We start from the raw sequence: 14,472 nt of genomic DNA on the forward strand, positions 1-14,472 counted from the left end.
AGTAATTTATATGCGACCCGGTGATTGGTAATCACGGTAAAACGTTTCGGCGTATACATTTATATATATATATATATATATATATATACATATATATGTATACATATTATACATAGGCGTTCATTTGAACGGTGTGAGTGGCGAACGTGAGGCCGGGGGTAAGCAAAGCACCATCACTTTACATTATATATAATATTATTGTATGTGTGTGTGTGTGTATTCATCGTGGCTTTTCATCGCGGTTGTATTTATATATATATATATATAATCATTTAATACACAATATTGGGAATAGCTGCAAGATTGGTGGTGCACTGCACAAGTATAGCGCCGCGAATCGCGATCATTAATCCTCGCGAAGTAGTTACGTCGATCAGTTTTTTACGCACCCCTCGCACACCCGGCTTACACAGCATATCGGTTTACAGAGATTAAATTTGAAAGTTAGTAAATAGTATTCAGTTGTACGCACCAACGTGTCTACCCATCACCCCTCGAAAGAAATTCTTGAAAAAGTTGTTTTCAAATATTTACATCCGATTACATAAGACCTATGTGGAGCACAATTTTTTATAATAACTATACGAATTTAATACTTAAATTTAACATAAGCAATGTATGAATACATATTATATATTTTAGTGCTAACCTTTTAATGTTACTTGAATACCAATGTCGGACAAACCCTAAAAAATGCCACACAAATTAAAAACAACTACCAACAAGATATTTAAATAAAACATGTCAAGAATTTCCTTGGTGGAGTTCGGTGATAGGGGCACGCATTTGTATTCAAGGGTATTTTAGATTTAGAATATAACTAACGATGTTTGTGACCAAAGTAATCAGAAATAAATTGTGGTAGCTACTCTATTAACACAGATTTTGATTTATTTTATTAATTTTAGACCAACGCTTTCTATTAAAAAATGTTAGAGAAAAATTGCAAAACAACGCTAAACAGCAGATACTAACTATTGCTTCAGAATAATTTAACGATAGCCACTGCGGGATCTCTGTTTACGTTTAAAATATATGCACTAACAATTATGTATACAATAATATACATATATTCTATATTTGTCAGTTGTGTGCGTAGCAATTCACGATGTATGCACCACAACAAAAACTCATAATATGTGTGCACTACCAATTTAAAAAAATTGTTTCAAAATAATTTTTACTTAACCTAACAGATTTTTGTAAAAAATAGTGTGTATTGAAATAGAGACAGTACAAGTATTGTGTTCTATAGCTCTACAAATATTTAACGTTTACAATAATTATATTCATACTACAAAAAAACTCTTTAAAACAAGCAACAAACATACGATGTCGGTTTTTAATCATTTTAAAAGCTATTTTATTAGTTTTAATAAATTAAATAATATATGATTGCATTTTGTTCAATTATATTTTATTGGAAACATATACATTTTTTAATTTTAAATTTCTGAAATATTACTCGATAATTATGATAATAGTATTAATAGAAATATACAAAGTTACAACGAAGATCATTAACCTTATTCGGTTAGTTTAGTCAAATGTTAAGTTAAAAGTATGTTGATTAATTATATTTTTCGCTCTTAAATCATTAAGTTAATATTTTTTTAAATAAGTTTAAAAAAATATTATTTTAATTATCAACTCGGTCACACATATACCTAAATTTCATGCTATACAATTTGTCCTCTTAGCTCATTATAATTCAAAAATTACAATTTGTGGATGTCTTCTAAATTATCAAATAAAAATATGTTTGTGATTCAAATTTCTTTAAAACCATCGTGTAACATATTCATGTATAATATACATCATGATAAAATGAAAATAAATATTAAAATAACATTGCAAGTTCTTAGTTATAGACCGATTATACGTTTTTTTTTTTTTAATTTGTATTAATAAATATAAAAATTAACTAACTTTAATTTAAAAATAGTTTAAATAAATTTATTTTTAACTATTTAATTGGTTTAAATTTATAAACATATATATTAAATTGTAATTAAATTAAATCAAAATTATAATTTTTATCACCAAGGGTTGTTAGAATATTTAAATCCACCTAACGTTAAATAACTACTACCCTGGGCACGATACGATTACGCGCGGTCCTTATCGGCGGTACCTTTTTAGACGAACAATTGCGCGTGCTATATTATTTTTACTTTTAAGCAACGTTTCTAAATATATAGGTTCATGGTAAATCCGTTTACCATTACCAAAGGAATAATCAAACCAAAATCGAAGGAAGAATTACAGAAAATTGAACACAAATATTATATCAATAATAAAACACTCTACCACTCATAATATTTTAAGAAATTTTGTTTTTACCAATAAAAATAAAAGGAAAGTGTATTACAGCAATATACGATTCGATATGTTATCTATTTAGGAAAACTAGATTTCTTCAACATAGTAGGTATATTTAGTTTTAGGTAACAGTATTACTTATAAGTAATAACTTTAAATTATAAATTACTAAAAATATAAATATTTTAATCGTAAATGTTTCCATGAACAATAAATTTGCATTGTGGTGTAATATATTTAACGGATAAATATTTAAAAAAATGTTAATATAATAAAATAATAAAGTAATAATTACCTAATGATTCCACTTTGGAGGTATCAATATATATATATATATATTATATATCTGCTGACTGACAATCCATGTAACTAATATTATTTTATTTTATCAATATAGTTATGCTTAACTTCAGTACTATGTAACATATAGTGTACAATTAAAATTAGGTTTAAAATAAGAAAAATGACATGGTCATATCTTACTTGTATTTTTTATTCTATAAATGATAGCATTATTATTATAAAGTATAGTCCGTTGTAAAATGTTGAGTATAAATATATTATATTATACATATATAGTACAGTAGAATGCGGCTTATTAGACTCACTTTGGGACCAGCACAAAGTGAGTCTTATAACCAAATGAATCTTATAGGCGAAGTGGAAAAAAAAATTAATCACGTATTTATAAATTTTATTTTACTACATATTTTGCTTTAATTTTAATACTTAAACACATTTTACATATTTATTATTATTAAAATTATAAATGATGTATGTATAATGTATTTATTATTTAATTAAAAAAATTAATTTTGAAAAAAATTTGTAATTTTAGTTTGTTTTTTATTTTGTTCTACTATTCTAAAAATATAATAACGATAATCGTTGCGGTAAATGTGAACTTTTATCTGCAATAAAAATTATTGTACGTTATAAGGTACCAACAGAAACTAGAAATAATCAACACGAATATTATTTAATTTTTCAATACCAATTTATTTCTAAATTATAACCAAAAAAGTTCATTTTCTACTATTTATTTTACGAAATTTGGGCCTTACAACCGAAGTGTTAAGTCTTATAACCGATTTTTTTTAATGTATTTTGATACGACCGGACCGTTCCAGACGATTTTGAGTCTAATAAGCGAATGAACCTTATATCCGTGAGTCTTATAAACGGCGTCTACTGTATCTACATGCATTATTGTACTATGTATCTTATATTTTAGAATGGCTGCGTATATATTAGATGCACAGTTAGCTCTTTTATTTATTTTAAAAATGTATCTGTCATTGCTATTCGTATTCAAATCGAGTGTAAATAAGTCATAGGAGGGAGAGAAAGAACCGAACTCAAGTATTTTTTATATTGAGAAGTAAAAAGTTTTTCGATGCGATACATTTTATAATATATATATATACATAAAGAAAAAGCGCTTCGAGTGTAGAACAAACCTTTTGGAAATAAGAACATCGGTTAATGAATGCATATCGGCTTAACGAACACTTGCTGAGCTTTTCTTTTCCGTCTTTCGGTGTGCCGTCGAATCTCAAAGGCCGCCGCCGTCACCACCGAGTTAGGGAAACGCGTTTTTATAAAATAAACAACGTGCAAAAAAAAAATAAACGAGGGGAAAGTCGCTGAATATTCTACGGAGAAGTTTTTAATTTGCCTTTATGGTAAACAACGACGGTCGGGTAAATAGAACGTTATACGATGATTTTTTTTTCTCTACCACTCTTCTTTGCCCAAACACTTTTAAAAAAGATTTTTTTCTCCTCTTCCTGCCCATGTGTTAACAACGACCAACAGCTTTGATGCTTTGCTTTTTTATTTTATTTTAACGCGGTCGGCAAACGTGAATAATGATGGGATTTACATTCTTACCCACTGCAGCTGCATAAAATTATAGGTACAGTGTGATCATGATTTAAGGTAACACTAAATACTTCGGTTGGATGCTCTTGAATTTGATTCGGATTTTGCTTACTACATAACCTATGAAGTTTTTTTTAACATAACGTTAATTTTTAATCTTGTTTTCTGTGCATACAAGTCATAGAAAAAAAATTTTTTTTTTTAATCGTACCTACATTATTGAGTAATAATTTTAATTACATTATTTTAAACAACTTTGATTTATAAGAGTAATTGAAACCGAATTCAAGATTCGATTTACGCATATTATTATATTTACTGTATTATAAATTTACCTATGAGTTTATACATTTTCGTGTGACAGGGTCGTACGCAGAAAAAAGTCTTAGGTGGTGTTTTTGAAAATCAGTTATAGAAAAGTAGAACTTTTTTTTTAAAAAACATACGAAATTTTTTTAATGAAAACTAGCTATACCTACTTAAGTACAATACCTACTTTTTTTAAGTATAAAAATTACAATACTAAATCTAATTTTCGCGAAGTTTTAGCCATTATGTTAAGAATGTCTTCACTAAGAATGTTAAGTCTTTTGAAGGTTATAATCGTTTTAAAGTTTTATTAAATATAAATGATATGCATATGATTGAAAATAAATTAGTATAGATCGAGTGACGAGTGTTTGGTACACTCAAAACCATATGTCGTTTTGATGCGTAAAATGTACGGCCGCCCGACGATTCACCGTTCGTCTAACGTTTTGTTATGTAATTTGCATAGCCATCACATATGTATGTATGAGTCAACCTCGAGTGTTATTGGTGGCGCATCAGTTTCGTTATGATTACGGCCTACACGGCCCGTCAAATTCACTATTACCGGGCGGCGCATCACGTCGGAATCGCGCGTCTTCGCCGGCGATGCAAACGCCGGCCGGTCACCTCGTAATGTCGTTCCGCTGTGCTTATTATTATCGTTATTAATGACGTATTGACGACGTTAATATCACGTATGGTCCGTGGCCAGACGTGTCAGTGACGTCACCACAGTATTTTGATACATAATATACATTATATCGTCACCGTCACGGTTACAGTCGGCATAGATATGTACAAATGGTACCGCCGTGTCACTGCGTTCAGACACACGTCGACCATCGTCGGTCGTATGTTCCCGCAATCCACGTCACACGAGATTTGATTATTTGTTTTTACCTGTACAACATGTCGTTGAGACGTCCCCGACGCCGACATCGCATTTTTGTACGACCGCCAAAACACCATTAGCGATTTTGTCGATTTCGATCGGCTGCTTTAGCCGATCGCCGTATTATTTTTATGCGTTTTCGATTGCGTTCGGCGGTTCGTCGCGACAGGTAAACGTCGTACGCCGGGACGTTTTTATTTTGACAGGCGTCCTAGTGCGCCACCGCTTCGCGGCAACTTGCTCGACGTTAAACGCATCGCACTGTTTTTAATGTTTTTATCGTTGTTGTCCGGCTTCTTCGCCGGCTGTCCGTTATGCCATCGTACGCGCGATGCAGTGCATTCTCGCCCCAACCGTATAGTTGTCATCCATGACGTTTCGTGTCCGCCAATCAGTCGGTCGCATTGTTACGTGACGGTTAATTGCCGATCTCTCGCGAATTAGTAACGATTTGTGCTCCGAGCGGTACTCCTGCTCATGATGCAGCCGTCACGCCGCTGCACGATGCCGGAAAACGCGCGTCGGTGACTTACCGCCAGACTCCGCGCCTCCTCTTTCTCGGGGGTGCCCCCCATACTCTCCGTCGTCCTATCCGACGGCTTCAACCGAGAACCGCAGTTTTACGTACGTCCACGTCGTTGTATTGCGATAATGATAATGTTATACGGTTGCCGACGGTTTCATCAATAACGACTACATTGATGTTGGCTGATTCGTAGCTGACTGCAGCCATATACTCTTGTGCGGTGTTTGACGTTCGAACTCTGAATTGCAAATCCAAATTGCCTTCCAGACGATGAGTACGACGTTTTTTTTTTTTTTTATTATTATTACTAGCCAGCTATAGTAGTGCGACGTTCATTATTCTTAACGGCCAGTAGATATTGGGAATTAACGCCTTTTTTATTTTCATGTAGAACACGTAGTAAGTGGTTTAGCCTACGGCTAATAGAATGTTATATTTTAATGTCTAAACGAGGATTTGTATTATTTTACACTCGTTTTATACTTTTAAGAGGGGTCTTTTTCATGTTTAATTTTTCTTCTTTCAATACAAGTCTACAGACGTATTTTTCCAATTAAACTAGGTGATTCAAAAAAAAAAAAACCAGTGTTCGATTCAATGACTAGAAGTCGTCATCATTTACAACGAGTGTGTGATCTAATTTGATTTCATTTAAACTTTAACTAGCTTTTTATAAATCAATCGTTAAACGTCAGTCAATGTATAATATATTTTGATGTATTAAGTTTATACGTCATAATATGATAAATCTCAAATAATTCTTCTTCAATGAGGTGAAAACATCTCTGATGATGTGGTTGTTGCATAACACTGTTTCTCAAATTTATGTATATTCAATTTATTTATTGAGAATTGTTGAACTTGATAATATTAAATATATTTAAATTCTATATTTACCATTACAGTTAATAGCTATATTACCTAAAAGAAAAGCTTGAGGTGAGAGACGACGACAATTCGTCGTCTGCCACTGCCATCTTTGTTTTCCTTATCGAACTGAAGCATATTACATAATATTATATTTACGTACACATCGCATGTACAATATATACACATATATACGTAGTACGCATACGCGGGACCGTATAAAATTACATCCATTCGAGAAATTTGGTTATTACTTGACACCACCGATTGCGGAACTCTTCTTCTATTCCGTCAAACATTATACGTACCATCTGCCCCCGGGGTTTGGCGACATCTGGCTGAACATCGGCCAAACCAAAACATTAATTCCAAATCCACACGACACGTCGACGTCAACGCGCACCGCCTCCTCCTCAAGTTTTTACTAGACAGTCGTGATAAACATATTGTGCAAGGGTTTGGCGTTGTGTTGTCGAAATAACATAATATCATATATTATTTCATCCGGGGATAACATACACTCGCAATATTATAAAGGTTTTCATATTTGTTTAGGGTGAATTTTTTTGTCTTCGATTTTCCGCTGCACTAGTGTTTGTCGCATGACGCACTATGGTTGACGTAAATTTTCTCCAGTTAATTTCGACCGTACATTGTCATTTTATTTTAAAAATCGCTATGTTAAAATCCTATTTTTTTCCCCGTAGATCAAAAGTAATAAATTATATGACTGATGGTCGTATGGCTAATATACACATTGTTTGTTGACAAAATGTCCATATAACTTACTTTATGTTCACACATCATTTACAAGACACTAGTTAAAATATGACTTTCGGTCAAACACTTCATATATTGATTAATATAATGTTTATTTACTGGCTGCTAGTTCTAGACTTAAGAGTATTCTGAAAAAAAAAATTGGATTACAATAATTATTATTCCAATTATTAGACAATTAATAAAATTGTATAATAGTAGTCGATGTACTATATTTCTATATACATATAATATGAATATATAAATCACGTATGCTTGAAGTCGTATACAATGGTATAACAAACATGTCATTTTCCAGAGGCTAACTCACTAACTCGTCCACCCACTCAAAACCTAATAAAGGTATTTTATATTTACTGTCATATTTTTAACAACACCTACCCATCGTCGCGAATATTAAAATACTAGTTGTTATACAAAATTATTATCCATCGGCCATAATCCAAAGCTGAATTTCGATTTTCTCTTCACTCTACCACTAGTCACATGTATCTACTTACACAATAATAATGGTTAAAAACCATAATTAATTTACAATATACCTACTATATAGGTATTTAATAGCGTGTATTTAGTTAAAATAAAATGGAGGTGTAATTGAAATGCTCTTTGGTGGCATATTGTACTAAGTTATAGCTAAATAGATATGTCACCAATTTATTTCTATGGTAGAACTTTTTTTCTTGAAATTTAATTTGAAAAATATTATTTTTTATTCGCAGGAAATGTATGCATCTACAATTCTACATAGGACAATCTCTGTGTTTAAGCCACATTTATAGTAGATGCATGTGTGCTATATGGTCGACTATATCGAAGTTTTGGCAGTAAGTCAACAGAAATTATACGCGTGTAACTATCCAAGTATATAGTAACTTACCAGAGTTATATATTGTATATATATATATTAAATCAACAAAATAGAGCTCGTGAATTATAACTTTGTTGCAGGTTGAAAATACGATGGAAAGAAAAGCGCGTAAATATGCCATACATACATATATATATATATAAAGCAGTACCTACCGAAATAATATTATTATCCGAGATATTATTCTCCTCGACCGCGCCCACCCTTAAAAAATATGATCATAAAGATACTTGTCATAAAAAAAAAAAATACAAACAATAACGCTCGCGATGCCTTGAACCGAAGCCTCTCTCTTATAAACGTATATATATATATATATTTCTCTCGATTTGGAAAGCCATAAAACCTCGTTGCAACCATTCATTACACGCTGGGCAGATACAAAAACTTGACCGAAGATGTTTTTTCTCTGGCTTTGTGAATGTATATACCTATATATATATATATGTGTGTGTGTGTGTGTGTGTGTTTGCTCCCCTCGGAAAATGGAAATCGACACCGTCATATAAAATAATTTATGTGCCATTTCCTGTTGAAAAGTTATACTTTTATGTATATATATATATATATATACGTATATCCACGTGTGGGCTCTCTTCTGAAGCCTTTCCACCGCAATAAAAAAATGGCCCTACAGAAAATACTTATACTTATAAGCTCGGGGGCACCCGAAAATGAATTTTTCCCGCAGTCTGTTATTTTTTCCTAGCCCAAAAAAAGAAAAATATTATCCAACACACACGTGCCCGCATAATGTGTGTTGTTGATAGAGTATATATGATACAAACAGACACACACAGACATATATGTTGTATAAGAAGGACGTTTAATGGACTCAGCAGATCAGCCGGTAATCCTACGGGGATTTTACCTTCTTTGTTTTCCCACAAACCACAAATAAATAAAATATTAACCAATGTCGAAAAAATAAATAAAATAAAAATTCCAGACAAAAATGTCGTTCGGCAGTCGACAACGCGATCCACGTTATAATTTGACGTTCAGAGAAAAAGTTGCAAAACAAATAGGTTTATGCGTGCGAACAGATTTAAAAGAAAACCATTTTTTTTTAAATATAATTTAAAAAAATTATCACCATTGATGGATATATGCTATAACTAGTGACCATAATCTTACTGACCAAAAGTGGGACACTTCCTAAAAGATTTGTCAATACCTCTAGTTTATACGATACGCATATTGTATATAATTATATAACACTTGAATTTATATTATTTTTATATAAATTAGTATTTAATTAAAATAATACAATCTATGCTACATTTTATAAGACAAATATATGTTATGTTTTGTATATATAACTACTATAATAATAATGATAATAATTGACAATTCTGAATCTTATCAATTTAATAACTAAAACCATAGACCATGGATAATACTATATTTATTTTTTTTCATACAAATAAAATTTAAAAATGATGTTTTGGATTTTGTTAATATGAAAGAAAGCGGCACAATTTAAAGAAAAAACGAAATACTGATCTAAAAAGTGAGACAATTTAATAGACTTCTATCTAATTTAAACTAATATTTATGTCGCCAACTTTTGTTTTGGTACGAATGCATTTTGAATTTTAAACAAACCAATGGAATCAATGATTTGGTGGGATTTGGTTATATTTTAATTTTCTACAATACCTACCAATTTGCGGCCTTTTAATTGACATTTTGAGTTCAATAGTTAATTATATCGTTATAGCACTTTCAGGCACTGCCGGGTCCTGCGATATTTTACTGATATTTATTTATATAAATATCCAATCATGTTTTTTTTTATTTTTCGTTGTTGCCAAAGCCACAAGAGAATACTAGTACATTTGGGACGCTGTCTGTCAATTTTTACTTTACACGATTCTGCGTTCACTTTAAAACACGCAATGTGTGAAATCCCTCGACACTCTGACGTCATCTTTAAAGCAAGTTTTCGACATCATTTCGATATAATAAGCCATATAAATTCTAAAACCAGAGATCAAAGGGAAGCCGTGTCCGTCGTAACTCTCGTTTTACGGAATTACTGGTTACTACGATCTATTATAGACATCTCACACTCACGTTTTCTGCAGTGGACTGTGAACGGTGTTTTTCTTTCATTTCTTCGCAAAAAAAAATCAATAAATAAATAAATTTAACGCGTTCGATATGTGATATAATAATACTATATATATATACGTTATCTTGTTATTTACTTTATGGTTTTGATATATATATACGCGTATATTATATTAAATAAACTGAAATACACATTAATAACTGTCTCGTTAAGAGTATTTTATATGTTCCGACACAATCGTTTGGCGATTTTTGATTTATATTCAACCGCAGCTCGTTGACGCGAACTACTGTTGGTCACGGGTCGCCGGTACGCACACCCCTAATATATAACAATATTATACACAACGAGCGGTGCACGAACTTTTTGTAATTTAATAATGCGAGCCAAGTCTCCCGTCGACGTTTCTATTATTGCCGCGCCTAAATGACATTTTGACTGCGCTCGCAAAATTGAGTTATCACTTTAAAAAAGTAATAACCATGGTGACAACGATGAAATATATTTCGTATTTGCCTATGTATAGTCCTTTAGTAGTGTAATATTACAAGCATTTTTGCGCAAAACTGATATTAATGAAATATAGGACATAGGTATTATATTGTGTGCAGGTAGGTCGACTATTGTCTATTGAATGTGTATGTACTCTAGTGACTGGTAACGCACAACGGTACTTGCAGATATATATTTTATATTTTGAGAAACATACGCGTGCGTATTGTTATTTGACAGATGTTTTGCTTTTAACAAGAATTTGAATCGTCAAATAAAAATATTTATTTCGTTTTTTTGTTACTCTGCCAAATCGGTTCATCCTAATGGTGACTTTTTTTTTATAGAAAGAACTTGAATATTTGAAAACAAATGTCAACAAAACTTGATGGACAACTTTTTTTGTCACAAAATTATTTTGTACGCGGTAGATAATGTTATTGCTTATATAAATTAAGTATTAAGTATTGATACATCTATGTATAAATTTCATCATATCAACCTCTATTATTCTAAAAATGGTATATAACGTGATCTTGGTTATTATTGAAATTTATATGAATATAAATTATTACACATTGTTTGTCTCTTGTTACGTTTTTCTCTACGAGACACTTATTTTTTTAAATATAAAAGTTAAAATTTGTAAAAAAAAAAAACAAAAATACAAAAATAGATAAGTATGATCATAAAAAATTCAAAATTAACTTGAATAACGTGATTGAGAAAAAAGAGTAAGAGATCCTTTGACAACACTAATTTTAAGTGGGATTGTAAGAACATGAGTGAATTTCATTGAGAGTAAAAGCGTTTGCCATGGGTGGCTATTTTTGTATCAGTTATAATTTTGTTTTTGCAGAGAGATAAAACTTACTTTTACCACGGTGCTATAACGTATGATTAACCGTAAAGTAAAACTCTGGCGTATTAGTATGGGTTATGTAATATTGAATACGTAAGGCGGGCTCCAAATTTGGATTTTGATAAGGAATTTTTTCGTTATGATCCATCTTATTTGATCAATATCTATTAGCGTACCATATAGTGTACAATATGAATAGGTATATAAAATAATAACTGTGTCTTAAACGTTGGTGTTTGATAATTTTGATAATTAATATATACATTCATAGCTGAATTAAATATTTTGTACACATTTGGAGATATATCAATTTTTTACACGAAACCTCAATACACAAAAATGGTTAGCATGTGGGCGCCTAAATGATAAAATGTTATGTACCTTGTGTTAAAAATTTACTTTTTACATATACTCGCGTGGCGTGTAAATAATATTAATAATAATAATAGTAACAGCAATAATAATATAGACACACCGAGTGCGGTCGACCGCAATGAGACTCGCTGCGGACAGAGGGGAATTATCGAACCACAAAGGTCGCGGGTGGAGAAAATTCGAGAATTTAATCCTGGTCGGGGAGACACGACGGCCGCGGTACCGTTATACCGAAAAGCTACCCATACACAATAATGGAATTACAGACCACGCGGCGGCGTCCGGATTTAAATTAGATAAAAGGCTTAATTTTAAAAGACTTCCACGAGCCGCGCGCACGAGCTCAGCTCCAGCTAAACCACCGCCAATCAACCGTCCTATTTATGTATCGGCGGGGAGATTCGGTTTTTTCCTTTCTCGCTCGCACGGTCGCGTACCCGTTTTTCCACGTTGGTTGCAGCTCTACCGTCATCCAAATAAAGTCGCGGAAAGAGGGCGGCTATGATATTATACGACTTTAAACGCGCGGCGACGATTTTGCGGTGGAGAGGGTTGTCGTCGTTGCTGCTGCCTCCACCACCACCGACGCTACCTCCGTCACAATGAGATGTGTGCTGCTGCGGTTTCCTGCTCGGAATGATGTTAAATTAGCGGAAAATCGTCGAGCCCCACGCCCGAGATCCTTTGTCGCCCGAACGCCCGCCGGCCGCTGCCGACGCGACCCTTTTGCATTAACATGTAAATAAAAACGTTGATTGACAACATTGTTGTGGTTCCCATCGTGCATCCCCCACCTCTCCTCCCCACTCACCGAAACCCACAACCCCGTTACCGATATATAACAATATAATTTATATCGTTTTGCCGAGACCACAGCGCTATATTATTATTATTATTATTTTAAATTATATACGTACTGTACAATACTAAAATGTAGATAATACTAACCACGTGCGATGCACAGATCGTAAGAACGGTCGTTGTTTTATTGATGTACCAATTCAACCACAATCGGACAGAAGAGTTCATCGTATGTTTAGACTATTATTATGACGCAGTAGTTCAGAATTACAAAAAACAAATGTAAATAACGTTGACCAAATTAAATCCACGAGTCAAATCCACATTTCTGTAGACCTTTTTTGGAGAATGATGTATAATAGACCTGTAAATAATTTTTAATATTATTGAAAATGCGTTAAACGTATAAACAATAGTACTAATTAATATCAGTATAAAGTTAATATACCATCTCTCACAAGCACGATTCACGCATATACAGTAAAACTTCCATATAACGAACTTCCATTTCACCAAATTTTCTGTTTAACGAAATATTTATTAGAACTATGACCTTCATTATTAATGAATACATAATTATGCTTAACGAATTCTTTCATATTGCGATTTTTTTTCTGCTTATTCGATTTCGTTACATAGAAGTTTCACTGTACTACTATATATAATACTAAATTAAAATGTTATAAATTAAATAGTACTTGAAAATTCTAAATATATATATATATATATATTAAAATATATTGCGGTAAAGTATTTTACATTTCCATAATCAAAAATAAATCACCGTTACTCCACCTAAACTAGATTATATTTTTTTAGACGCCCGAATTTCTCAGATCTTGTAACTTTTCGTTAATATAATGTGTTAACTTTTTATTTCGAAACCGTAATATTTAAGATATTTGTTCGTTAAAATTATCATCTCGGCTACTGTATATTGTTATTATTTTTATTATTATTAAAAGCTAAAAAAGGCAGTTTTGGTTAGCTGCACTGTTTTCTTAAGTTTTCAAAATGGAAAAACTTTAAAGTAGAAAAATGTTCTCACGAACCTGTTTACAATACGAAAATTCCTCGTTAGGTATTCATAAAATCAAGAGACCGGAAACCGTTCCAATTTTTTATAACCGAAGAAAAAATAGTTTTTGTTATTGCCGTGTCATTTAATTGCAAGAAACAATAACTCAAACGTTCGTCCTCCTAATGAACCCTCAAATAAAAACTGTCATTATATAGATAGACGTATTCCATTTTTTTCCTCTATATATATGCATTATTATTATTAATATTTATGCAAAAACCGTAACAATTCGTCTCGTCGATTTCCGACCCCTCCGGGCGTTCGTTTGATTGGTCTTGACAACCGAGATAAACTAAAAGATATTTCTCTTTTCCTTCTTTTTTTCACATT

This window comes from Rhopalosiphum maidis, chromosome 2 (assembly GCF_003676215.2).
Source record: "Rhopalosiphum maidis isolate BTI-1 chromosome 2, ASM367621v3, whole genome shotgun sequence".
In the NCBI taxonomy this organism is placed as follows: Eukaryota; Metazoa; Arthropoda; class Insecta; order Hemiptera; family Aphididae; genus Rhopalosiphum; species Rhopalosiphum maidis.